Source organism: Lynx rufus, unplaced genomic scaffold (assembly GCF_022079265.1).
Source record: "Lynx rufus isolate CCGP_SWC_20201006 ecotype Redwood Valley unplaced genomic scaffold, mLynRuf1.p SCAF_15, whole genome shotgun sequence".
Classification (NCBI taxonomy): domain Eukaryota; kingdom Metazoa; phylum Chordata; class Mammalia; order Carnivora; family Felidae; genus Lynx; species Lynx rufus.
In genome coordinates this window covers 25,881,518-25,907,195 of record NW_025814829.1, presented here as the reverse complement: position 1 = coordinate 25,907,195, position 25,678 = coordinate 25,881,518, and the positions used below count along the sequence as shown (strand labels likewise).

The window sequence follows — 25,678 nt, the reverse complement described above, 5'->3', positions numbered from 1 at the left end:
GTTCTCTCTCTCTCTCTCTCTCAAAAATGAAGAAACATTACCAAATTTTTTTTTAAATTAATATTTCAAGCAATGAATGTACCATTGAGATTCCTATATTTTTATATCCTGCAGAAACATTTCATTATAGACTGCTTCTTCACTTAGTACATAAGAGTTCTCTACAGAAAATGTCTATTAAAAATAATACAAAACCAACATAACTCCTTTTCCATCGAGATAAGAGAAGAAATAAGAAATGTCTAGACATGTGGTTCTCAACCAAGGGCATTGCCTAGTAATATTGTGGTGAGAGAGGGATGCTACTAGCATCTGGTGAGTAGAGCCAAGGATGCTGATTAAAAATGCTACAATGTACAATCCCCCATGCCAAAGAATTATCTGGTTCAAAACATCAGTAGTGCCTCTGTTGAGGAACCCTGGCCTAGAAAGAAATTAAGTCCTATTTAGACAATATAATTTCATCATAGTTATTATCATTTCCATGATACCCACTTGAGAAATCAAAGCCTTCCATCATAGCCATATAACTATGGAACATGAATTAAATTTCCTTTTCTTATACTTAAAATGTCCACATCCACACTAGCCCTTAAGATCTGAAGAGAGCTTTTCTTCTCGGTGGAGAAACCATGGCTAATTATTACAGACCAGCACTGAATCCCCTCTTACAAGCTAATATTTTGGCACTGGTGTTTTGAGTTATATGGCACATTGCCTTGTGTGAATGTTCAATTTTGTTAACCAATTCTTGTCCTAAAAATGTTATTTACTTAAAATGGGACTTCAACTTGAAAAAATGAGCAGTCACTTCACAATCTATATAAATACTGCTTCTAACAAGATTTTCGTTTACATTTCTTCTCTTTCTACATTTCTTTTATGACTGAGCACTATAAATCAAGTGTTTTATGGAGCTGATAAATACTAAAGCACAGCTCAGTTTCTAAATGAAATCCATTTTTGATTCATAAACATCTTTCACTGTGTAGTTCAGCAACCCCTACAATGGTTCTGAAGAAGTTCCCTCCAGCATATGTGATGGCTTTTTCCTTTGTTAGCCAAAGGATGTTTCTTGGCTTCTTTTGCTAAAGACGCCATTCAAAATTTAGTATAATTGTGCAACATAAAAATTAACAATGGAAAAATGTCGTGCATATGTAATTTATCTGGCAATATAAATAGCAGATTGGGAATATTGTGTTTTCGTGCATTCTGATTTGAATTTTCATTGAGTTAGATCCGTTGCCACTATCTACGCAAGGGGGGCATGACACACAGCTGAATTTCCTTGTCCCTGAAGATTCTAGAAGAGGTAGTTTTATGTCAAGCCTAATGATCTCTGCAGTGTTTGATCATAGATATCATTATTAAGAATACACATACCACATACCTACAAACTCTGATGTCAGCCGTGGGTTTCTTCATACACCATTAAGACAAGACATATCAAACCCAATTCTTACAGATGAGTTTATGAAAGAGCTAGGAAAATTAATCACGTTCATCCTCATTTGTTCTGATTTCCCCCACTTTTTTGGCTAAGAGAATGCAATATTTCCTAAGTCTGCATTCATTATACTATAGTGCTCCATATTTTATATATCATTACTTAAAGTATGACAATCATAGAGACAATACAGATCGTGATGCTGTTTAACTAAATCTGAAGTCCCTAAAACACAAGTTAAAATTAAACCTGAAAGCTACCACAAAATTTTTGTGTAACTTTTTTTTTAAAATTTGATGTCACTTAGATCTGTCCTCGGTGTTCTGGGACTGAAACATACACCCTAAATAAGTAGCAAGTAGCATTTAATTATGGAAACTGAAAACAACCTAAGTATTACCACTTCAGCAAAATGTTCATTGTTAACTGAAGACATAGGCATCTTTTAATTATTTGCATCAAAACATACTTAGAACTAAAAAGTTAAACAGTACAATTTCTTAGATATATCTAGACTTGCATTTTTAACCTTAAGGCAGCGTGGCAGGCTTTTTAAAGCTCAGACAGTCTACTTGTTTACTTTACAAAAATACTCATTTCCAGTAACATCACCACACATATTTCTATGTGATGTTTCCAACACTAATCTGAGTAAATCTTTCTTTCTTTCTTTCTTTCTTTCTTTCTTTCTTTCTTTCTTTCTTTCTGTCTTTCTTTCTGTCTGTCTGTCTGTCTGTCTTTCTTTCTTTCTTTTTTTATGCCTTGATATCCTAGAGAACTAGAAAGTCAGCTTAGGGGTATAATTAAAAATTTAAAAGCTTTGTTTTATAAATGTTTTTTGTATGCATGATACCTTAGGGTTTTTTTAAACATTAAGTAGTTATGTCTTCAAGAATATACTATTTTTTCTACAGGATACCACCAACTGCTTCTAATAATAAGGTCTAACTGTCTACAGTGGATTTCCTCCTCACCCCCACTTCTGCCAATTCTTATAGGAATACTTATAAGTGAAAAAATGAGAATTTGTCTTATTTTTTTAAGAACACAATGTTAGTAATGGAAAAAGAACTTCTGAATTTCCAACCCAACTTATGAAATAACTTACCTTCTTTTCTTCTGGGCAATCCTTTTTTTTTTTTTTCTGGTTAAAATTACAAAACTGTGAGTAATATATAATCAGAACATAAAAATATCAAAAGGGGATTATATTTGTATACAAAAATAATGTTCATTTATATAGATAATTTGAGCTGGCTTACATATTATACATACATAGAAGTCAGATAATATATTAACAATGAAAGTAAGTTTTATTATATGAATAATATCCCCAGGCAATTTCAATGTATGTTATCGACTACTGAATGATAGTTTTATTTTACTGCATATGTATTTTAATGGTTATATCTCATCTCAAAGATTTGTAACCAGTTTCTGGGAAAATATTTTCTTTGTCTAAATATATGCAAAACTAAAATTAAACCAATGACATTTATAGACAAACAGAATGACTTAGAACAGATTATTTTCTGGGTTTCATTTTCTTCATTTCAATATGAGAGCTGTATTACAAAATTTCTATGCTTTCTACCAACTCTCTGATTCTGTTAATTCCAATAAAAATAAGGATAAAGCCAAATTATGGAATGAAACTCTCAAGATCATAGTCAGTATTATGTAAGCTAGAAAGACCTCTATATTTCTTATCATTTTATGGGCTATCCTGTCACTATAATAATTCATTCTTCAAATTACTGCATCTACAAATTTGATTGCCTGACACCCATATGTACCTACATGTTCTTCAAAACCACCCCAAGGAAGGGGGTTTTTCTGAAAATCTAAAGCCACATCATGTTCAAGAATGAACTAGTCTCTGGCCAAATGAAGGAACCCTTTGAGATGCAGTGTCTCCTTTTATAACATGTTCTCTGTTTTCTAGCAGCACAGAGAATGGGATTGGTAGTTAAAGGCCAAGCAACTAAGGTTAAAATAGAAGGCTTAAAAACATATATAAATATATAAATAAAAAATATAAATGCATATAAATATAAATACATATAAATAATATAAATATGTATAAATACATATAAATATAAAATATAAATACATATAAATACATACATATATATATATATATATATATATGAAAGAAAGTAATAGATGGAATTGTCAAAGATAGGCATGGAATCAAATGGGAAGTGGAAGACACGGGTGTGGGAAAGAGGAAAGAAGCCGGGACAACTGGAAAAGGGATCCAGCAAGGAATCCCCAATTTACTGCATCTTTACCACTGAAGGCCTGATTTACTGTTACATTTTGAAGGGCATTCTTCCCAGACTCTATGCTTAAGTAGCCATATCTTTAAACTGCCTGACTCCAACAGCTGATGCGGTTACCACCACAAAAATAGAAATTATGGCTTTCAACCCTTCATTTTATCCCTCTTACCTATAATCCTCTAGTTCCAGTCTGTCTGACCACTTGACAAAGTGTTTTGTATTTTTTTTTTTGGTTGTTATTGGTGTGTGTGTGTGTGTGTGTTTAATTAGTGCAGCTTTGTGGGACCACTTAAATGTGCTTTACACACAGAGAATAGTAGACATCCCCGGAAACTCTGGATGAGGAAAGAAAAATCCTGCTGGGAGCAAAAATGGCCCAGAGGGCCTACAATAATGATTCTCATAATTAAGGTGGTCATGTGTCTTATTCACAGGCATCATGTATCTGGAGGTCTTTTTGAAAAACTGCTAAGATTCTTTACAGATTTTACATAGAGATTTTTTTTCAAAGGTTCCCTGGTCTGTTTCCACATGTGTGTTGTTTAGTTAGGTCCTTCAAATGCTTCAAGGTTTACTTTTATATTTAAAAATGGTAAAAATGAAGGCTATTATATGAATACAGCATTGCCTTCAGTGGCATCAAGATGCTTATTATAACTGCCCTGATGAGACAGTCAAAGTGACGCATGGCTCCCAGTACTTTCTAATGTGTATTTAGGTGCCCTGTCAGATGGCTCGCCTGAGTGATGTGGCATATATTTGATGAAAGGACAGTAAACAAGATCAATTATAAAAGACATTTGCTAATGAGAGGAAGAAAAGGAAGAGAGAGAGAGAGACTGAGGGGAAAAAAAAGAAAAAATTATCTGTAATGGAAAGAACAAAGCATTGCAACCAAACTAAAGAAATGAACTAAAAGAAATTTCATACCTTAATTATGTCCTAATTTTAGGGTACAGCTGTATCCTCTTTAGAGACAACGTATTTCTCCAACTTTTGTGGGACTCCACTGAAGATGGAGATCCAATTGCTTTCAGTTTCCTTTATGGATTTGTTGCTAATTTTGCCAAGATCCCTGTACAAAACAAAAAGAAATATTATGTGAAACTCAAGCCATGCTAAGCAAATTAGCTAAAATTGATTTTTATCCTCTTATGGGGATGTTTTCCAATCCAACAATCCACAGAGATCTACCAACTTTTCATAGCCTAAGTTTTTTTTTTTTTTTCTTTTCTAAGGCTACTAATTTGGCCCTAGAAACCATTGTCTGGGTTTCCCCATAAAATGTCAAGTAAAAACCAGAAACCCCTGAAAATATAAAACAAACACTTTTGGCTACCTTCAATATGCTAATTAATTATAAGGGTTCATTTTCCTTTGGATGTAATCTCCATGTTTCAAAAGGTTTTTATAATATTACCTACTATTAGTACAATTGATAGATAATCTAGATTTTATTCCCAGACATATTAAATATCTTTGCTTTGTTTTCATCATCTAATTTCTCTAAAGAGACTAATTTGTCTAAATAATATAATGCTATTTTATATCATTATTCTAGTCTATGATAGCAGTTGAATTTTCCAAAAGGCAAATATTGAATCTGACGAAGCAAAGTGGTGTTCTCCCTTTCAATCAGGTTAAATGAGGACAAGAACTTGTATTATTTTCCTTTTTACTACTGAATTAGGGAATCCTGTTATTTGGTTAAAAAATTATTCTGGGAAACACTGTTTAGAATTAATAAGTTTGTTGACCTTTTCAGGTTAGACATACATATTCTGTCTTCAAGAATAGATTTCTGTTAAAAGATTATCAATAGTTTCCCCAATATCCTCCATATAACAACATGCTTCATTTTCATAATTTTCTTCTGGGTTCATCGGCACCTGAGGTCATGCGCTGGGGACTGAGGAAGCACAACTTAAGAGGTGTGGATGACACTGTCCTGGGCTGGGACCGCTAGGACGTGTATTGAACCACTTCGCACATCCTCCACTGCTATTCCCAAGTCTTCTGAGGCGGTGGGCTTGGCAGGGAGGGGCGGGGCCTAAGATAACTAGTTCTTTCTGTTCAGAGTTTTGGACCTTATGCTGATTCATTTTGGCTCACTCAGCTACTCTGTGCATATCCACTTAGCAGAAAAATGACTACCGGGGGGAGAAAGTTAATGTAAATATGTGACATGTACTTCAAGAAATTTGAAATCACAGAGTATCAGATTCCAAGTTACAGAAACATTCTGAAATGTGTACCAAGACATCAATTAACCGGTCTGTGGTGTGGCAATTACATAGTTTTTGCCTGATTTATTTTACTGAATTCACCGGGGGCTTCCTATCTCTATTAATGACATGAGGTTTCTCTTCATATTAAACCTTAAAAATTGAAATACAACAGTGGGTGCCTGGGTGGTTCAGTAGGTTAAGTGCCCTATTCTTTTTTTTTTTTTTTTTTTTTTTTTACTTTTAATGTTTACTTATTCTTGAGGGAGAGATAGAGTGCGAGTGGGGGCGGGGCAGAGAGAGAAGGAGACACAGAATCTGAAGTAAGCTCCAGGCTCCCAGCTTCCAGCACAGACACGGGCTGGAACACACAAGCTGTGAGATCATGACCTGAGCCAAAGTCTGATGCCCAACTGAATGAGCCACCCAGGTGCCCCTAGGTGCCCTATTCTTGATTTCAGCTCAGGTCACGATCTCACAGTTGGTGGGTTCAAGCCCCACGTAGGGCTCCATACTCAATGTGGAGCTTGTTTTGAGATTCTCTTTCTCCCCCTCTCTCTTCCCCTCCCCCTGCTCATATGCACAAGCTCTCACTCTCTCGCTCTCGCTCTCTCTCTCAAAAATAAACAGTAACAAATAAATAAAAACACAGTAAAAGTTTTGTACTCCCGTCCCACTAAGCACACTGCATGTTAGCACTTTGGAGCCAACAGCGGCTTAGAAGATTAATCCCCAATTTCCTATGACTGACAAAATTCCTCATATTATACACAGGGAAACTGAGACTCAGAAACTCACTAAAATTACAGAGGGTTGAATATGCATAATAAATTATGCTCCCAAACGCCCAAATATATATTCCACTCCTTTTTGATGGCAAATAGGTGAACACTTTTAACTCTTAGATTATTTTTAATATCCTAATTGAAATATCAGTTTTATTAATGTTATAAATATCTTGTTCAAAATACTGTCTAGTATTTTCATTTGATGGGAAAGGATAGCTAGAATGCATCCTGATATGAATATTGTGGGAATAAAGAGTTTGTGCAAAGCATTTTAGTGGTCATAGGAATTACCTAATATCCTCATTTCCCCCCAGCCGTCTTTTATGAGACTATGAAGTAATTAGTTTCCTCTCTCTCTCCCTCTCTCTCTCTCTCTCTCTCTCTTCCTCTCTCTCTCTCTCTCTCTCTCCCTGATATTCCTATTGATGAAAGGGATTTAAGAACTATAGGGGCTTCAAAGGGAGTGGCAGAGTACAAAATGTGTCCTCAATTTTTAAAAACTTTATTGTAATTTTTTTTAATTAAAATATTCCCAGCACACTTCTTTGGTCTATAACCCTTGACAGCTGGTATTAACTACATTTTAACCTGTTAATGGTCTAACACTTTCAACACATATTAAGTAAATTCCAACTATTCGGCAAATATTGAGCCTATCTATGAAGGACAGCATGCTATTGAATGGATTGGGTCAGGATTGCAAGCAGGCCCAATTTGAGAGAGAAGAAAACGTAAGCAGTGAGCTCTTGGACATCGGTCTTAGAAATATTTGGGGGCAACCAGTCTCCTCAGACAAGGGCAAAAAAAAAAAGCTAAAATAAACCAATGGGATGACATCAAACTAAAACATTTTTTACACAGCTAAGGAAACCATCAACAAAACAAAAGAGCAACCTACTGATTGGAAGAAGATATTTGCAAATCATACATGTGATAAGAGGTTAATATTCAAAATTATAAAGAATGTACACAGCTTAATATAAACCTCCCACAACCTGATTTTAAAAAGGTCAGAGGACCTAAACAGAACATTATTCCAAAGAAGACATACAGATACCCAGCAGACACACAAAAAGATGCTCAACATCACTAATTATCAGGGAAATGCAAATCAAAGCCACAATGAGACATCACCTCACACCTGTCAGAATGGCTATCATCAAGAAGACAAAAAATAACAAGTGTTGGTGAGGATGCGGAGAAAAGGAAACCCTCATACACTGTTGGTAAAAATGTAAATTGGTAGAGCCACGCTGGTCAACAGCACGGAGATTCGTCAAAAAATTAAAAAACATATATACCATATGATCCAGCAATTCCATTTCTGAGTAAGTATCTAAGAAAATAAAAGCACCAATTAAAATATATATACATGTAACTCTTTCTTCCTTGCAACATTATTTACAATAGCCAAAATATCGAAGAAACTTGTGTCCATCCATAAATGAACAGATAAAGAAGATGCGGTGTATATGTACAATAAAATATTACTCAGCCATAAAAAGAATGGAATCTTGCCATTTGTGACAACATGGATGGACCTTCAGGGTATTATGCAAAGTGAAATAAGTCAGGTAAAGAAAGACAAATACTGTATGATTTCACGTATGTGTGAATCTAAAAAAACAAAGCAAATAAAAAAAACAGAAATAGACTCACTGATGCAGGAAATAAGCTATTGGGTACCAGAGTGAGGAGGGTTTAGGAGGTTTGTAAAAATAGTGAAGGGGATTAAGAGACACAAATTTACAGTTACAAAATAAGTAAGTCATGGGTATATAATGTACAGCATCGGGAATATAGTCAATAACATTGTAATAACTTTCTATGGTGACAGTAACTAAACATAGCAAATGACTATGATGTACACCTGAACCTAACAGAATATTGCATATCAATTATACTTCAATACAAACTTTTAAAAAATAAACAAAAATGACCTCAGTCACTTTTCATATACTGAATTTGCTTTGCATGGTATATGAAGTTAAAGAGTTACAAACACAAACCAAAGTTAAAAATCTAAGAAGGCAGGTGGGAGAAATCCCTTCCTTGCATGAAAAGATTTTTTTTCAATTTTTTTCATGTTTATTTATTTTTGAGAGACACAGAGAGCAAACAGAGGAGGGGTAGAGAAAGAGGGAGACACAGAATCCAAAACAGGCTCCAGGCTCGGAGCTGTCAGCACAGAGCCCGGCATGGAGCTTGAACCCACAAACCAGGAGATCATGACCTGAATTGAAGTCGGACACTTAACCGACTGAACCACCCAAGCAGCCCTGAAAAGATTATTATTTTTTTAAATTTTAGATGTTTATTTTACTTTTGAAAAAGAGAGAGAGAGGAGAGAGAGAGAGAGAGAGAGAGAGAGAGAGAATGAGCGGGGAAGGAGCAGAGAGAGGGAGAGAGGGAGACACAGAATCTGAAACAGGCTCCATGCTCCTCACAGAGTGCAAGAACATGACCTGAGCAGAAGTTGGCGCTTAACCGACCGAGCCACCCAGGCGCCCCTGAAAAGATTATTTTAAATCAAACCTTTGACCTCTCTCTCTTTCTCTCCATTTCTCTCTCTCTTTCTCTTTCTCTCTCTCTCTCTCTCTTCCCCTCTTTCTCTGTGTATTTATTTATAATATCACTTGAAGATACGTTATGGATGGATTCCCTGATTCATTTTGTTATTTCTTCCTTTTTCACATATTTCTCTTTTCATCTCTAAATGTTACCCTGGCCTGTATGAATCTAGGTAGGAAGAAAAACACAAAGCATGACCTTCCATAGCAAGTGATGATCTTCCTTTGTCTCCCAGGCGGAGCCCCTGCACCCACACACTGCCTGGCGTGTGGAGACCAACCAGACGGCCCTCACTGTTAGATGTCAGAAGGGACTGTGTAAGCCAAGGGCCCTGGGCTCACAAGCTAAAACTTGCATGCTTGGCAAGGCTCAGATGCCAAGGTTTGAATCTCTAATAAACCACTCGCTGCCTCTCCAGTAATGATACCCTGGGGCTGCTGGGAGGGGATTCTTTTTATAGGAAACATACTCATAAGGATTTAATATTATCTTTCTGAACCCTTTGATTCAATAGGTTTTTTTTTTTTAACTTTCCCCCTTTATTTTGTAGACCCAGTGATGTGAGCCAGTGTTAATTCTTTATGCAACAGTAGTATGTAATCAACATCTCTCTACTGAGCTCAAGATTCTTTTTTCTTTTTTAACCATGTGCTTAAAAAAATAAAATATCTTGCCACTGAATGTCTTTTTACAGACTGAAAAGACTTTTAGGTTAAACAACATTTGTTAGGCTTTGATGCAATCAAATGCAATTTCAATCTTCTTGAAATATTCAGCCCTGCCTCTCTAAAATTGCACATATGTGTCAGCTTTCAATTTTTTCTCACTAGTGTTTTACACATGAAATCTATTTTCACTGAGAAAATGGAATCTTTGTGTCTTTGTCTCTCCGTGTACTGCTCTCAGGCATGTTCTGGCAGGGGCTTTGACTATCGAGGCACTGGGGGAGGGGCCTGGCAGTCATTTGTCAGCTTTTCTTGCATCTGTAATTTCTGGCCACTCAGCAGTATTAGAGGGTCTCACAAACGGGGTGAGGAGAGTGGGGGGAGAGCTTGTCATTGATGAAAGCCAAACTCCAAATAACTGCCCGATGTTAATGACTGAAGAGAGAAAGGAGAGTCTGAAAAACTTTTATTGTGCTTTAATGAAAAAGATTTTTTTTGGGAGATGGCTAATTTACAAAATTGCACATGGTAACATTTTCAGATCTCAGTTTAGAAAGCCCCTGTCCATATTATGTTACCGATTTCATTGCTTTTAGCTTGGCAATGGCTCATGAAACTATTTTAATTTTCCACCAGTGGCTTCTGGTTATTTCTGCCCTTATTTCCTCGTAACATAACTGACAGCCCAATTAAACATCTGCATTTTTTAATCTGGACTTTCCTCCCATAACTATTTTGCTTTTCTTCTAAAACTTCCAGATGTTTTGGCTCCTTTATGATTTTAATGCATGCAAGTATATTTGCTCCTATTTCAAAGACACAGAGCTAGATGGACTGACCATATGTTTCTACATAAAAAGCTTTGTAATACACCAATAATATGATCAGTATTTTTGTCTCTTTATGGATTCACTTACGTTAGAATATATCTTATTGTGTTTTAGCACTTGACTATGAGTTGATCATTGAAACATTTTTGTGGGTTGAGTTCAGAATTCACAGTGTGAAATGTTAATTAATTGTTGTGGCCAATGAAGAAAGTATCCAACTCTGTTATCTCAGTGTCTAGTCTTAGGAATAGAAGCTGCTGTGATTTGTTTATTATTTTTTGTCCTTTTTTTTTTTTTTTTCTGGGAGAGATAAGAAGTTGTAAGCTATGTGAGACAACAATGTATTTTAACTCAGTTTCCGGCTTTGTACAGACATTAAAGGAATCATCAATATCTTGCCTTGGAAGTGTCTGGACAAGAGTTAAAAGAGTCTCTAATATATTTCAAGAAAACCTGTTTCCCATAATTAATAACAGGAAGCAGGGTAAACAGACATTTGCTGACAAATGAAACTGAAAACAGTAACATATACACAGAAACGTGGGAAATGAAACAATGCATCATTGTACGGTTACACCACAGTGGCTCCATTACCACGGACTTATGCAATACTCACATAAAACTCCAGAGTAAATGATCATTAATTTTACATTTCAAGTCAATTTCTGACCATTCAAACACACGCTTGTAGAGTGTAATCCTTTCTCCCACTGGTTAGTATTTGAAGTGATCTCAGGTTATTTGTGTGCTTAACATTTAGGCAGAAAAGCCTTATTTCTGGAAAACAGAATTTCTAGACAATCAAATAAATATGAAGAGGGACAATCTTTTTTTTTTTTTTACCATTATTATGAGATTTTTAAAGCCTATTCTTACTGCAAACTCTGGAAATGAGAACACTTAATAGGATAATTTTGGTGTGTGTAAGATTGTTTTATTTGGAGTGGGAGGGGGTATATAATCATAAAGTCTCAGGCAAACTAAATGCAACAGTCATTAATTAGACAGGCGCAAAGGATCACTGGGAACTTGACCCACTTGTGCTAAAGCTTCAGACAAAGCTTCCCTGGGAAGTAATGTGTCTTTATCTTCCAATTGTATCATACAGTGGGGCTCTCTGATCTTAGTACTGACCTCGGAAGCAGCAAATTGATGTGATATGTGGTTTCCCTGCTTCTTAGAAACACTGAATTCGATTTGAATTTGTTTGTCTAATTCTTTTTTTCTTTTTTTACATCAGTAGCCACTTAATTTGCAGTTAATTTTTAGGTATAAATGGCAATCCTTTAAGCGACACTGTCTTACTACATTTTAAAGGTAATTATCCATCCAAGAACTGCTAAGTGCAAAATGAAGCTTTAGCAAATGTTTATTTCTGGTTTTAGAGGATGAATAGGGAAATAAAAAATTATGGCAAAAGTGAGGAAATGTTTTTGTTTTATGATGAACTACATTGCAAATTAAAGGATGTGTTTTGATGATTCTAGTGTAATAAGGAGAAATCTAAACTGTGTTACACAGCCAGAGCTATGTGTTTTCCTGGTGAGCTCCTAGTAAGTCACATCTGAACACTAGAGCAATGAGAATAGAATGTATTCTGGGTACTAGGGGCAGTGGTATTTGTCCATGTGTAATATACATACATGTAACTGAACTAGCAAAATCTGCAATAAGTATAAATTTAAAGCAGAGTAAGTCTAATTAAAAATAAATGTGAATTTTCATATTATATATATGTGTGGATAAGGAAAAGTAAATGTGACCCACTTTATCTCCAGAATCTTTTAGTCATTGTGGATTTTGAAACCCACAAAATGAATATCTTTAATTTAAAGAAAAAATGAATTGGAAAAATATAAGGATAAATCTTTGTTAATTGAAAGTGCAAGTAAAATATTTTCTAAGCTGTAAAATGTAATAAGTTTGTAGAAGAGCAAGAAAAGTGTGTAAAATTTTAAATGATTAAATTTAAAGCATACTTATTTGGATTTTTTTGAAGTAGGGGATGAACTACACACATTGATTATGAAGAATATGGCAGTTATTCAGAATAATTTTTGTAAGAAAAACATAAATTAATAAATCCTAAATTACAAGAAATGTCATCACACTTCTCTTTTGTTAGATCCTTAAAGAAAAGTAAAGCCCAGCAGGTTTAGTCCTAGGATTATGCCATTTGCAAATTGATGCTTTGAAATACATAAAATATTTTTCCAAAATTCTTAGGTAAAGGATTTTCTTGAAAGACTTTAAGTATAAGCTAAAATCTATTAATTATTAACCATAAATTTATATGGAAGCAATGAAGATACACTTAAAAATATTTGTCTTCACAGGCAGACTCATTATTGTATGCACTCATGTCAGAGTATTTAAAGTTGTTCTTGGAAATGGTTCTTCCTAAAGATGATATAGATGATACGAGTTACATTGTTCAGTGAAATGATCCCAGAGCCACTCAAGATCTGGTTACACTTATTTCTCAGGTGGGTTGAATAGGGTCACCAATGCCTGGCAAGGATACCTCCCCTCTTTCCTTTGACTCCATCAGAGCGCGATGTACTAGTTTTTAGATGAACCTGATGGGGAAATTTCGGTGCATTTATCAAGAGAATAACAATGAGCTCTGCACATAATTGCCACAGAGTCAGTAAATCATCTTGCTTATGTAGGAAAGTACTAACTACAATTTCGTTTCCTAAAAATGCAGTCTGGAAAGAAAAAAATATAATGGACATGAATCTCAGTATTACATTGGGCTTGGAACAATATTTTGATCTAAGAGCTAAAACAGGTAAAGCAAAGTTAGACTTGTGTAAATTTTCTAATGGTGACACCTTTGGGTTCAAGTGGCTTGTGTACGGCATATGAATTTCACTCTTCTGTTTGTCCATCACATAAATCTAGGTTTGATGGTTTCTTGTTTGATGGCACTGTTTTCTAGTTTTCATTTGTGTTTTAGGAAACTGCCCCAGGAAACACTGAAAATCTATCACCTGACTTCTGCCTTTCCCTTTTTTATTTTTATTTATGTACGTGTGTATTTATATACTTAGCCCTTTGTAAATTTTCTCTAAAGGGTATTTCAAATAGGTACAACTTGGATATGAATGGAAGCCGGCAAAATTATTTCTTCACTGCATGATGACTCTTGCCTTCTAACATCATTAGTAGCTCCTGTGGTCTACCCGGCACCTAGCAAATTCCCAATATAAGCTGGAAATTTATGCTATGACTGTCAGGTGCAAGGTGGGCAATTTCCATTTACACCATTGACTGAAGAGCTAGGAAACAGTTGGGGTATTGGTCCAACTCTCTAACAGGGAATGTAGCAGTTTCAATACCCCCCACCCTGCTCCCCTTTGAGCTTCATTGTTATCATCAAACAAAACTCTAAAAACTATTCCACACTTCTCAAAACGAGGAGATTCTTCCAAACTTCAACCAGGTTTCTGCAGCTCTTTTTGTCTTGCATTTTTGTGTGCTTGAGTTAGCACATTTCAATATATTTCCTGTTATTGTCATCCTTCTAAACAATGCAACCTGCAATATACCAAACCTATTGATGGAAAACATGTTATTTGGTTAATAATGTGCTAGCAGCAGAAACTATTGAGATTGAAGACCAGTTTTTAAATACCCAAGCATGAATAAATGGTGGTTTTGGTGGCACTTACGTTGGAGTAACAATTAAAATTTTATTTGTAGTATAAATATAGATCAGGACTGGACATGTACGTGGTCTATAAATACCAGGAATGCTGATTCTTCTGTAATGAACAATAGAACATGTCTAAGATATAAACATCACCCTTTCTATTTTTTGCCTTACAATCAGGGCAAATGGCAAACTATTACTGCCATTAATTAATATTATTCTTCTTTCATTTTCTTTTCCTACCAGTTTTGTGTAGTACTCCTTCAAAGAAAACCAAATTTGCTTTGCTAGAAGGGAAACTGTGTGTATAAGTTTTAATTTTAGAAAGCAAAAGCATAAAGTTTGTCTTGGTAGCTTAACAGGTACAATATATTACATCCAAAATATATGCGGAAGCTGATCTAGTTCTGCTTTACAAAATCTGTGGGAACTTAAGAATAAAAATAACTTTAAAGTATAATTTGCAGTTTTTAAATGTAAATGAAAAATTTGAATGACATTGCTTAAAGAGAATTCCTGAAGTTTTAAGAGGCTGTGATTTACTTAAAGATTGCTTAGAAAACCTAAGGATGCATTACGAATTTTGTTAAATTTTATTTGCTTCCAGATAAAAGGTTTATTGAAACTTTAAAAACATGGTACATAAATTCTCCATGAAAGGAAACTGGAACAATGTGTGCACAACTTTTGGGGACCGATGCTGTTCAATCCTACATTTCTATTCTGCATGGGATACAATATCCCTGAAGTTTTCGGCTCACTTTTATTGAAGAGTGATGAATAGGCATGTCAAATTGTGCACAGAGAATGGGACACAAATCAGCTCTGCTTGTTTCTGTTTTTTTTTTTTTCGTTCCCTAAATAAGTATTTATTGCTCATATAAACAGGGGGCGTGCCCTTTTATTTGGCAGCCCGGATTTCTTCCTTGTGGTCCACATTTCACAGGATGGGAATAGAACCAACAGCCGTTTGCACATCTAGGAAAGGGGTGTATTGAATAGGAAAACCACAGATTTTTTTTCTTTCTGGTATGCCTTGCACTTTCTCTTGTAAATTCCACGGCCGCATATAGTGATCAAGCCAAACTTGCTACACGAGTTTAAATTACAATTTCAGAAAATAAAAATTCTTCTTTTAACAATGCTTCTGAAGCAAAACCATTCAACATTTATTTTTCTTTCAGCATAGCGTACAATGTTAATTATATATAATGCAGCAATATCTTTTTTTTAATAATTAGCTCTTACAAAGTTAACATGTAGATTATGAAATTTATTGTCAATACAGTATGAAAAGAAAACTTCCTTATTTTTTATATTTTGTTACTACATTTCCATGTATAATTTCAAGAAGAATTATTTGGTTATGTTGTAAGGCTCTATGAGAAAATATTCCTAATGCTAATTATTAGTTTCAGAAACTTAAATATTTGAGATATTTGTGGTTTTGAGGGGCAATGTATTTTTTTGTTAATGGGATTAGAAAATTTTGGGCCCTGGAACCTAACAAAACTACCAAATAGCTATTTCATTATACTCTTTCATCATACTTAGTATGCTCATTGAAAACAGAACAGAACGTTAAATAGAAGACACAGAGGATAATACACTCCAATTTCTACTCTTACATAATCTTTTGAAAACATCTAAAATATGCAATCAGGGTTTAAGCATGCCTGGCTTTCAATCAAACCAATTTTTAGAAAGATAGGGTTGAGCATCAGTGGCTCTAAGAGAATAAATTATTCTATCCTACTTATAGTGAATCTACATGCATCCATTATAGCATCTCCTAAGACAGGAAAAATCACTTGTTCCTGTTAACATCTGTATGGGAACATGAAAGATTTGCATTGGAAGCATCCTTGGACCCAACGATACTCTACATAACAAATATAGAGTGCCATCTTGAATGCCCTTGGTGACTATACATGTTTAAACACTGTTCCTTTCTGTATTTTAATATATTCTCAGTCCAGTAAATATGCATGGAATGAGTAGCCCTGGTAGAAGATGGTTGATGTTTCCTATTTCTTATGCTCCACATCTTCTATACTCACATCTGCAAATTCTCCTATGGTCAAAGATTAATTAGCACAATCATTGAGGAAAAAAAAATAAAAAGAGGGATCCAAAGGGAAACTATCTTAAGAGAGATGATGAAACTTATCTTTGATGGGACAGAAAGAGGTTAAAAATCCTCTTTGGAGAATTCTCCAAATAAAAATTCTCTTTGGATACTGAACAAAATGCCTTTTTGCCCTCTTTAAGAAGAAGCAACTGGTAGGAGTCACCAGATATTATTTAGCTTCTCAAGGCTAATGGCGGGATTTTCCTCAGATCATTTAAAACAATTACTTAGGAGTCAAGTCTTCAGAAAGCAAGGGCTGTGTCCAATTCTCTGTTATTCTTCCTATCTTCTAGCCTGGATGGCAAGCATTTTAGGGACCATCTGTAGATGCACAATGCATTAAATTCTCTTTGAATTTTCAGAGGAATGAGATGGGGAAGAGAGAGAAATGAATGCTTGACTCAAGAGGCTGAGAGTTTATTTGAGTCAGGTGTGGGTCTAGTAGAAATATGCAGAAAGGATTCTTATGGAGGAAAAATGACTCATAAGAATGTGAGGGGGAAGATTTTTTAATGTCAATGTCCATATTTCCTGATTAAAATACGGACATTTGCATCATGCTTTAGCAGTCTAAATATAATAGCAACTAAGACTCTTCAAGAGTCTTAATTGCTTCAATCCTTATTCAAGAACAGGAAAAAACGAACTGGGTAGACCCTTAATGGTCCAGCAAAATGTACTACCATTACAATAAAACCTGTTAGCTGATTAGTTAATATTTTAAAGTAAATGAATAGATGATTGAGAAATTTTTTAGAATTAAAATAGACAGGTCTTTGGCTAACATTTCACAATAAAGAATTATGTCCATAGTCAATATGTCAATATTGACTAATTATGAATTAGTCAATAGAGAGAACCTTAAATTTTTACGTTTAAAAATAGTTTGTTAAATGGTATCTTCAGGCCTGCTTTTAATAACATTTAATTTTTAAACACACATATTTAAAAACAAGGCAACAAAGAAAATATCACTAATCAAATGTCAGCATTCTCCCACATAGAGTTAAAAATCACTCAAATATGAATTATTGCATTATTGTTTGAGGCCTATCAAATTCAAAATGTTGATAAAAAAATCATACAGGAGCCCCTGGGTGGCTCAGTTGGTTAAGCATCCCATCTTGATCTCTGCTCAGGTCATGATCTCACGGTTTGTGAGTTTGAACCCCCTGTCTGGCTCTGCACTGGCAGCACGGAGCCCGCTTGGGATTCTGTCTCTCCTTCTCTCTGCCCCTCCCCTCCTCTCAAAATAAATTAATTAATTTTAAAAAATCACTACAATAATCTTTTGAAAATAAAATGCTCATGACTTTTTAAAAATTTTTTTTTAATGTTTATTTATTTTTGAGAGAGACAGAGACAGAATGTGAGTGGGTTGGGGCAGAGAGAGAGGCAGGCACAGAATCTGAAGTGGGCTCCAGGCTCCGAGCTGTCAGCACAGAGCCTGACATGGGGCTGGAACTCACAAGCTGTGAGATCATGACCTGAGCTGAAGTCGGACGCTCAACTAACTGAGCCACCCAGGCGCCCCATAAAATGCTCATGATTTTTTATGAAACTAACCATGTAGTTAATATTCAGAATTTTTCTTAATGCCAAAAATATTTTACATATGACCTTTTAGCTCAAAACTCTTCCTGGTTATGCAGAAAAAACCTGGGAAAATGTGAAAAGTGGAAAGAACAGTAGCTTTGGAGCTCTGGGATCTGGGATCTGGCTTCACTTCTGACACAAAGCATGTCACCAGGAATCTTTGAGAAGTGGGATTCATCCTAACGGATGAGCCCCCCCCCCCAAAGAGTAAGTGGGAAAATAATTGCCATGATAAATACGATATCATGGGGTCTCTTAGAAAAGGGACTTTTCTTTAATCAACATCTGGTAGAATTCTACTTAGTAAAAATCTGAATGAATAATTTGACCTTGGTACTATCTTAAAATATATCCAGAATCCAGCCATTCCTCACCACCCCACTGCTACCGTCTTCATACAAGACACCTGCATCTCTTGCCTGGATTATCACCATAATGTCCTGACTGGTCTCCATCCTTTATCCTTACACATCACCACCAACCTAGCCTAACATGCTCTTCACCCAGAAATCATAGTGGACCTTTTAAGTCTAGAGCCAAATCACATTAAGTCCACTGCTCAGAATAAGAGTCCAAAGCTTAACCAGGTCTTGCAAGGGCTCTGCAGAATCTCCCCCACCCCATACCTTCACATTATCTCCTGCCACTGTTCCCTTGTTCACTCTGTTTTAACTCTAATGGTCACCTTACTCTTCCTCAAGCACCTTACGCACATTCCTTCCCCAGGGCATTTGCACTTGCTGTGGCCTGGTCTCAAAAGCTTTCTTTGAATATTCATATTGTTCCCACTACTTTTTTATTCAAACCTTAGCTCAAATATGATCTTATCATAGAGGTCTTCCCTGAGAGCTTTTTATAAAATTTCATACCACACTTCTTGCCTGTCACCTTACTGATTTTATACATGTATTTACTGTAAGCAGAGAATTTGTTTGCTTATCGTTGTCTTTTCAGTAACTAAAGGAGTGTCAGACTTAAAATATAGGTGCGTAATACATATGGAATAACAGAACTAATGACTAGCAATCAGTTTTAGAGGTATATAAGCCATAAAAATCTCTTCAGATTACATCTATTTTTGCACACCCCAGTCACCTCTTCTAATCTTGCTGTAGTATGTCTGTTTATGTGATTCACTGATTTCTCAAGGTTTATTCTTTGACGAGTTCTTTATCTGTACTTTTTAATGATTAACACTTAGGGTATACTCTCATTAAAATCTGGAGAAGTCACCATTGTGTTCCATGCTGGCCATTACTGATCACAGATTTGTAGTCATGAGAATTAAATGCAATCTATACGATAAAATGATACAACTCCTACCTGATTCCCTCAATTTCTAAGGTTTTTATGTTCAGCTTATACAGAAATTGCAACTATTTGATTATCACAATTTAGACAGAGAAAATTTAGTACTCTTAAAATTGCTAGAGCTATTTCATTCTTAGAACCAATTCTCAGATTTCCGCAGGAGTTTTTCTAAGTCCTTTACCCACCCATTCAGTATTTCAACAAATATTCACTTTGCACCTACTAGATTAAGAGCACTCTGCTGAGTGATTGAGATCCTGCCTTCAAGGATTGGTCTTCTAAGGATGAAAGACAATAACACAAGAAACAAAGTGTTAAGTGCCCTGAAAGGGATAGAGCTGAAAGGTTATTAGAGTTTAAAGAAGAGATTAAGTCCAGCAGTGATAGATAGGGAGGCGTATTGGAGAAGGTGGCATTTGAGTTGGGCCACATTTGGACATTCAGAGAAGAGCGGGGAAAAATCATTTCAATAGGAGGAAATAGCACAAGCAAACTAGGGAGGTATATGGAAAAGAAAACAATAGCTTCCCATAATAATGGGAAATCTTGGACTATGACTGTTTATACACTTAAGTTCTCTGTATAAAAATATACTAACTCCAATATACAGTAAGGCCTAAATTTAAATGCACTTGTGTATACACTTGAAAATATTCATTTCAAAAACTAAAACATCTCCATTGTTTTTCCTAGTTTTATATTTTGAAGCAAAAATAAATTTTCAATGATCACAGTAGATGAGAGAATTCTGTACGCAATAATGATACATTATCACAGGTAATGTACTCATATTTAGCTTTGAGCACTTGAAGAAAAAAAAAAGAAAAAATAATATAAATTTTCAAGCCATTAGGAAATGTGCCACATATATTAGGTTACATCGTAAGTGATCAGGTATTTGCTTATGTGGCAAGATGCCTGCCTTCATAGGCACATGGAGGTTGTTTCCCTGTTTTGTATACCCAATGAATACAAATATGGCAAACTTGTTGGGAGGACTTAGGGTAATACCGTTCTTCCATTTTTGTATTTCTAGTGAGAACAAACGATTTATAATTTCAGTATAACTTTCATGTTCCATCGCATTACTAGCAAATAAGTGGCAAAGGAAGAGAATATTACTTCCAGTTAGAATGTCAGCATTGTGCACTTTCCACATCTGAAAGCATCTTACACTTTATATAGCATCATTTTCAAATGCAAACTGTCAATGTTCCTGTACAAAGTGGATATTGAGCAAGGCAGAGCAGTTACACGGGCATTGGGAGGCCCAAGGTACCATCAGCCCCTTTAGCAGCCAGGCACATGCTCTTAGGATTAACAAGCTAGAGTCCTTCCTTACGTGGGCTGCATTTGCTTTTTATACTTCCAAGAATAAAATTATATCTAGCCTGAAATTACCTACACTGACTTCAGCATGTGCTCCAAATGTGTAAATGAGGACACAATAAAGAAGAAAATAAACGGCTGTGTGTTTTTAGTATTTTGTTTAGAGAATAAACTGTTTGGGACAAACACAAGTTATAGTTCATGTTTGGATCATTACTTTATTTTTGGCAAATATGATGTTACCTCATCTGAACTGATGCCTGAGTTATTCTTCCAAAATGCAGATTTGATCCTGCCATACTCTCTGTTCATAATCCTGGAAAGACTGAGTGACCACTGATTACCTGATGCATAGCAAGTGCTTCATGGTTGCGTGAATGAGCCAGGTGTTTACATAAGGCTACATGGGACTTCCAGAATAAAGAACTCCACATGTACCTATTGAATAAATGCCTCTGTAAACCCAAGGTGTTTTGTGGGAATTAGGTAGCAGACTGCCTTCAACTGAAATTGCGACTCCTCTCTTGGTCTCCAGCCTGTTAGACTATATTACAGAGTTTGGACTTGTTACCCTTCTCAATTGCATGAGCAATTCCTTAAAGTCAGTCTTTCTCTTTCCTTCTTTTTTTTTTTTTTTTTCAACGTTTATTTATTTTTGGGACAGAGAGAGACAGAGCATGAACGGGGCAGGGGCAGAGAGAGAGGGAGACACAGAATCGGAAGCAGGCTCCAGGCTCTGAGCCATCAGCCCAGAGCCTGATGCGGGGCTCGAACTCACGGACCGCGAGATCGTGACCTGGCTGAAGTCGGACGCTTAACCGACTGCGCCACCCAGGCGCCCCTCTCTTTCCTTCTATCTACACACACACACACACACACATGCACGCATGTGCATGTGCTGATGCACACTACTGGTTGTTTGTATGGAGAACACCACTGATACAGAAAGGTTGGATGTCTTAAAAATAGCTATCTAGGGGCGTCTGGGTGGCTCACTTCAGCTCAGGTCATGATCTCACAGTTCGTGGGTTTGAGCCTCCTGGCAGGCTCTGTGCTGACAGCTCGGAGCCTGGGGCCTGCTTCGGATTCTGTGTCTCCCTCTCTCTGCCCCCCCGTGCTTGTGCTCTGTGTGTGACTCTCTCTCAAAAATAAATAAATGTTAAAAAATTAGAAAAAATAGCTATCTAAACACCAGTTAGCCTCTTCAGGTAGGTTTTGCTGTATAACTCCTTGGCAAATCCTGTCACAGACTCCCTCTTGGAATAATTTTAGAACTAGGTCAGTAGAGATCAGTTGGATGCGTTGGCTTCACCTTTCTACTAGAATTATTCCAACATTCAAGACCGGCTATTCTGAGAGTCACTATTACATCTCTAGAACGTCTGTGCTGAAAGGCAGCAACTGTGAAGGTTATTTCTCTTGTATGCCACATCCTGCTGTTAGCTGCTCCAGGAGGCAAAGAGTTGATATCAGTGGAAAGGCTGAGAACAGAAGACAGTGAGGGAGAAAAATGAGAGAATTCCATGCCTCCATCAATATTTTGAGCAAAATGGTTTCCAGTATCTGCAAAAATTAATTCATTCTGCATGGTGAAATGACTTGGTTAGAGAAGTTCTCTTCCTGTGATTACAATTTTAAGTATTTGTGGAAGAATTTTTATCAAACACGAATCTCAGGCAACAAAATTTTTCATATGACAAAATACTTTTTTTCTAGATATTTGCAATGCCCTCTTATTTTAATTATTAGGATAGTGAGGTGCTTTTAGAAGGAGCCTTTGTAGAAACATTGAATGGAATCCTTTATTTAAAAGCATGTTTAATTTGATAGTGAAACCAGAGTTGAATGGTTGGTAGAAAAGTGGACAGAAGGTTGAGAAGCAATTTTCTTCGGGCGGCCTTGGGCGAAGGATCAATTTACTCTGCCCTTTACAGTTTGGAACCCTATATCTTAGTCCTGGGGAAAATAAAGGGAATATGCCTTTGGTGCAAATCTCCACGGGCTCTTTACCTACAGCTCTAAAAGGAGATTTTTGGCCATCACTTCAACCTTTGGTCACAACTCTTCCTTATGGAGAATTTTTTTTCCTTTTGACTCTCTCTCTCTCTCTCTACACACACACACACACACACACACACACACATATGTTATTTGTTAGCTGTTTTTAAGAATATTAATTTAGGGGCGCCTGGGTGGCTCAGTCGTTAGCTGTCCGACTTCAGCTCAGGTCACAATCTCACGGTTTGTGGGTTTGAGCCCCGCGTGGGGCTCTGTGCTGACAGCTCAGAGCCTGGAGCCTGCTTCTGATGCTGTGTCTCCCTCTCTTTCTGCTCTTCCCCCACTCACACACTCTCTCTCTCTCAAAAATAAATAAACATTAAAAAAATTTTAAATAAAAAAGAATATTAATTTAGATCATTGAAGATGGGATTTTTTTTAATCTAAAGCTATATTTTATTATTTTTTTCTGTATATTCTACTTCCTTTTATTTCTTTTGTGTATATCTTTATGGGGAAAGGTTCCTTCTCTTGCTCTTCATTTTCTGTGGGCAGTGACTCTACCGGCACACCTTCACTCTTATTCATTCTACTCCGACAGGCAGTTAATTGGAAAGTTTGGAAGGACAAACTGGGTATGTGAGCCAGCATACATGCATCTGTGTGTGTGTGGGTGTGCGTGTGTGTGTGTGTTTCTGTCTGTCTTTTGTTCTCTCTGTTTCTCTCCCTGAAGAACTGGTCTGCCTGCAGAATGTATATACTCTTGGATGACCTCCATGCCATAATGTTCAGCCCGCATGCTCAAAGGTATAAGCCATATTTTTTTTTCAAAATGATTAGCTGCAGCAGTAATAAAGGTGATATCCTCTCTCCATCTGTCTTACTTTTTTTATTTCAGAACTTGAGCAGGAAAGAAGGGTACTATTTATTGAGTGCCTCGAGAATCTGAACTATGCAAGCATTGTTTGAGACAAACAAAATCCTTGTCCTCTGCAGGAAACAAAGCACTACCAGCATATATTTACCTATATGTCATACTGCTATTATGATAATCCCTGTTCTTTTTTAATTTTGACTCAGAACTGTGTGTGTAATAGGGCCCAATGTGACATATTCTTATTTTTCTCTTAAAAAAAGCCTTAACTCAATATCTTCAATTAGTTGTGTTGACACTTCATTTTCTCTGAGGTGAAATCATAACCTGTACCTATGTTAGGATAAGTCCAGCGAATACAAATGAAAACTTTTGATGGCAAACACCTGTATTATGCCTTCTTTTGCTCTATTAGATTATGTAAATTTGACCCAAAACAAATCGCTTTAACAATTTTCTTTTTTTTTAAGTTTTACCACAGGCTTTGCTATTTTTCAGAACTGATGTGTACTGCTGTTACAAACCTCTTAATTCTTTACTGCTTTTAGACATACAAAGAGCCAAGATAGAGTATGATGCCTGCCCTGTTACCGTATGATGATTTCTTTATTCTTTTCTTGGGTGTTCCTAATAATTTAGAGGGAGCATTTCTCTCCATTGAGAAAACCCGTGAAAGCTAAGAGCTAAGTAAAAGTCTCCCTTCTCATTTACTTTCTCAGCAATTGGAACCATAGAGGTGTCAGTAGAGGTAGGATGCCACTCTAGCATCAGAATGCTTAACCATATGAAAGCGATGACAATTTAGTCAAAACTCTTGAAAGTGGCTGCATTGGGGGCAAAAAGACACAGTAGTAAACCAAAGGACACATTCTGAGACCACATGTATGTCACAGTCAGCATTTCAGAGGCGGCTGACAAAGAACAATATTCATACTGACAGGCTCACTAGAGACCACGACCTGAGTAAACAGAAAGAGAGGGCCTTTCTGGGGGAGCACATGGTAGCTGTTATCATAGGTGCTTGGAATCCTACACCAGAGTGTCATTCCCACAAAAATGAGAGGTGAGAGCAGAATGGCAGGGGCTACCATTCGTGACACTTGAAATCTCTTTGGAAGTAGCCCCGTGCACCTGAGTCTCTATGACCAAACGAGAAATGTGGCCGTTGCTTCTGAATGCCTCACAAGTTTCATGCCGATTCCCCGGTCAGAGTGTAGTGTCCCATGGCCTCCCTGTAGTCTTCGCAATATGTTCCCTCGCTATTTTCCTGACATTTTCTTTTCTTCGTGGAACCATTCTATGCCATCCTGCAACCTATCTTAGCTTAAAATCTGTTTAGCAGTTCCATTTGGCATAGATCCCTCCAGGTCCCTCTCCAGAATGAATCAAAACCCCTGATGTTGATATGGCCCTTCCTAGAAAGGAGGATTCTGTCATCTGGCTCAAATCTTCTGAAGGTTAATTGGGGATGAGTCAGCATCAAAATAAGCCCCTCCTCATTTTCCTTGCATAAAGAAAGGAGTAGAAAGGTCATCACGGTGATGTTGAGTGGGACAGAAATAATATGAGGATTCATATTAGGATCTAAGAAATAAAGGCCCAAGTTTCAAGATGACAAGTGGCAAGAACTCACTTGTAAATTGGACCAATGGCTCTATAATCAATGATCCCATGAGCTACTCTTGTTATGAGACTCCAAATTATTCTAGAAATTACAGTTTGATGGGAATATTTTGTTTCCATCTCTCTAGCTCCCTAAGCATTATGGTATTCCATCAATTGCACTGCTCTGAAATGACTTTGAGACCACATTTTTTTTTCTTTTTTGGTTTTCAAGTCTGCTGTAAAGATTACATACTATAACACATTTAAGCCATACGAATAGACTAGCTCTGGGGCGCCAGGGTGGCTCGGTCATTTAAGCGTCTGACTCTTGGTTTTGGCTCAGGTCATGATCTCAAGGTTTC

At 36.4% G+C, this 25,678-nt stretch overlaps 1 long non-coding RNA gene across 1 annotated transcript in view; it reads right to left on the bottom strand.

The window, feature by feature from the left end:
• Window positions 1-25,678, bottom strand: part of LOC124510044 (uncharacterized) — a 78,995-nt gene that overhangs the window by 35,867 nt on the left and 17,450 nt on the right. The window contains exon 2 of the long non-coding RNA XR_006961577.1: window positions 4,666-4,810. This is a non-coding gene — a long non-coding RNA (uncharacterized LOC124510044). The remainder of the gene's footprint in view (window positions 1-4,665; window positions 4,811-25,678) is intronic.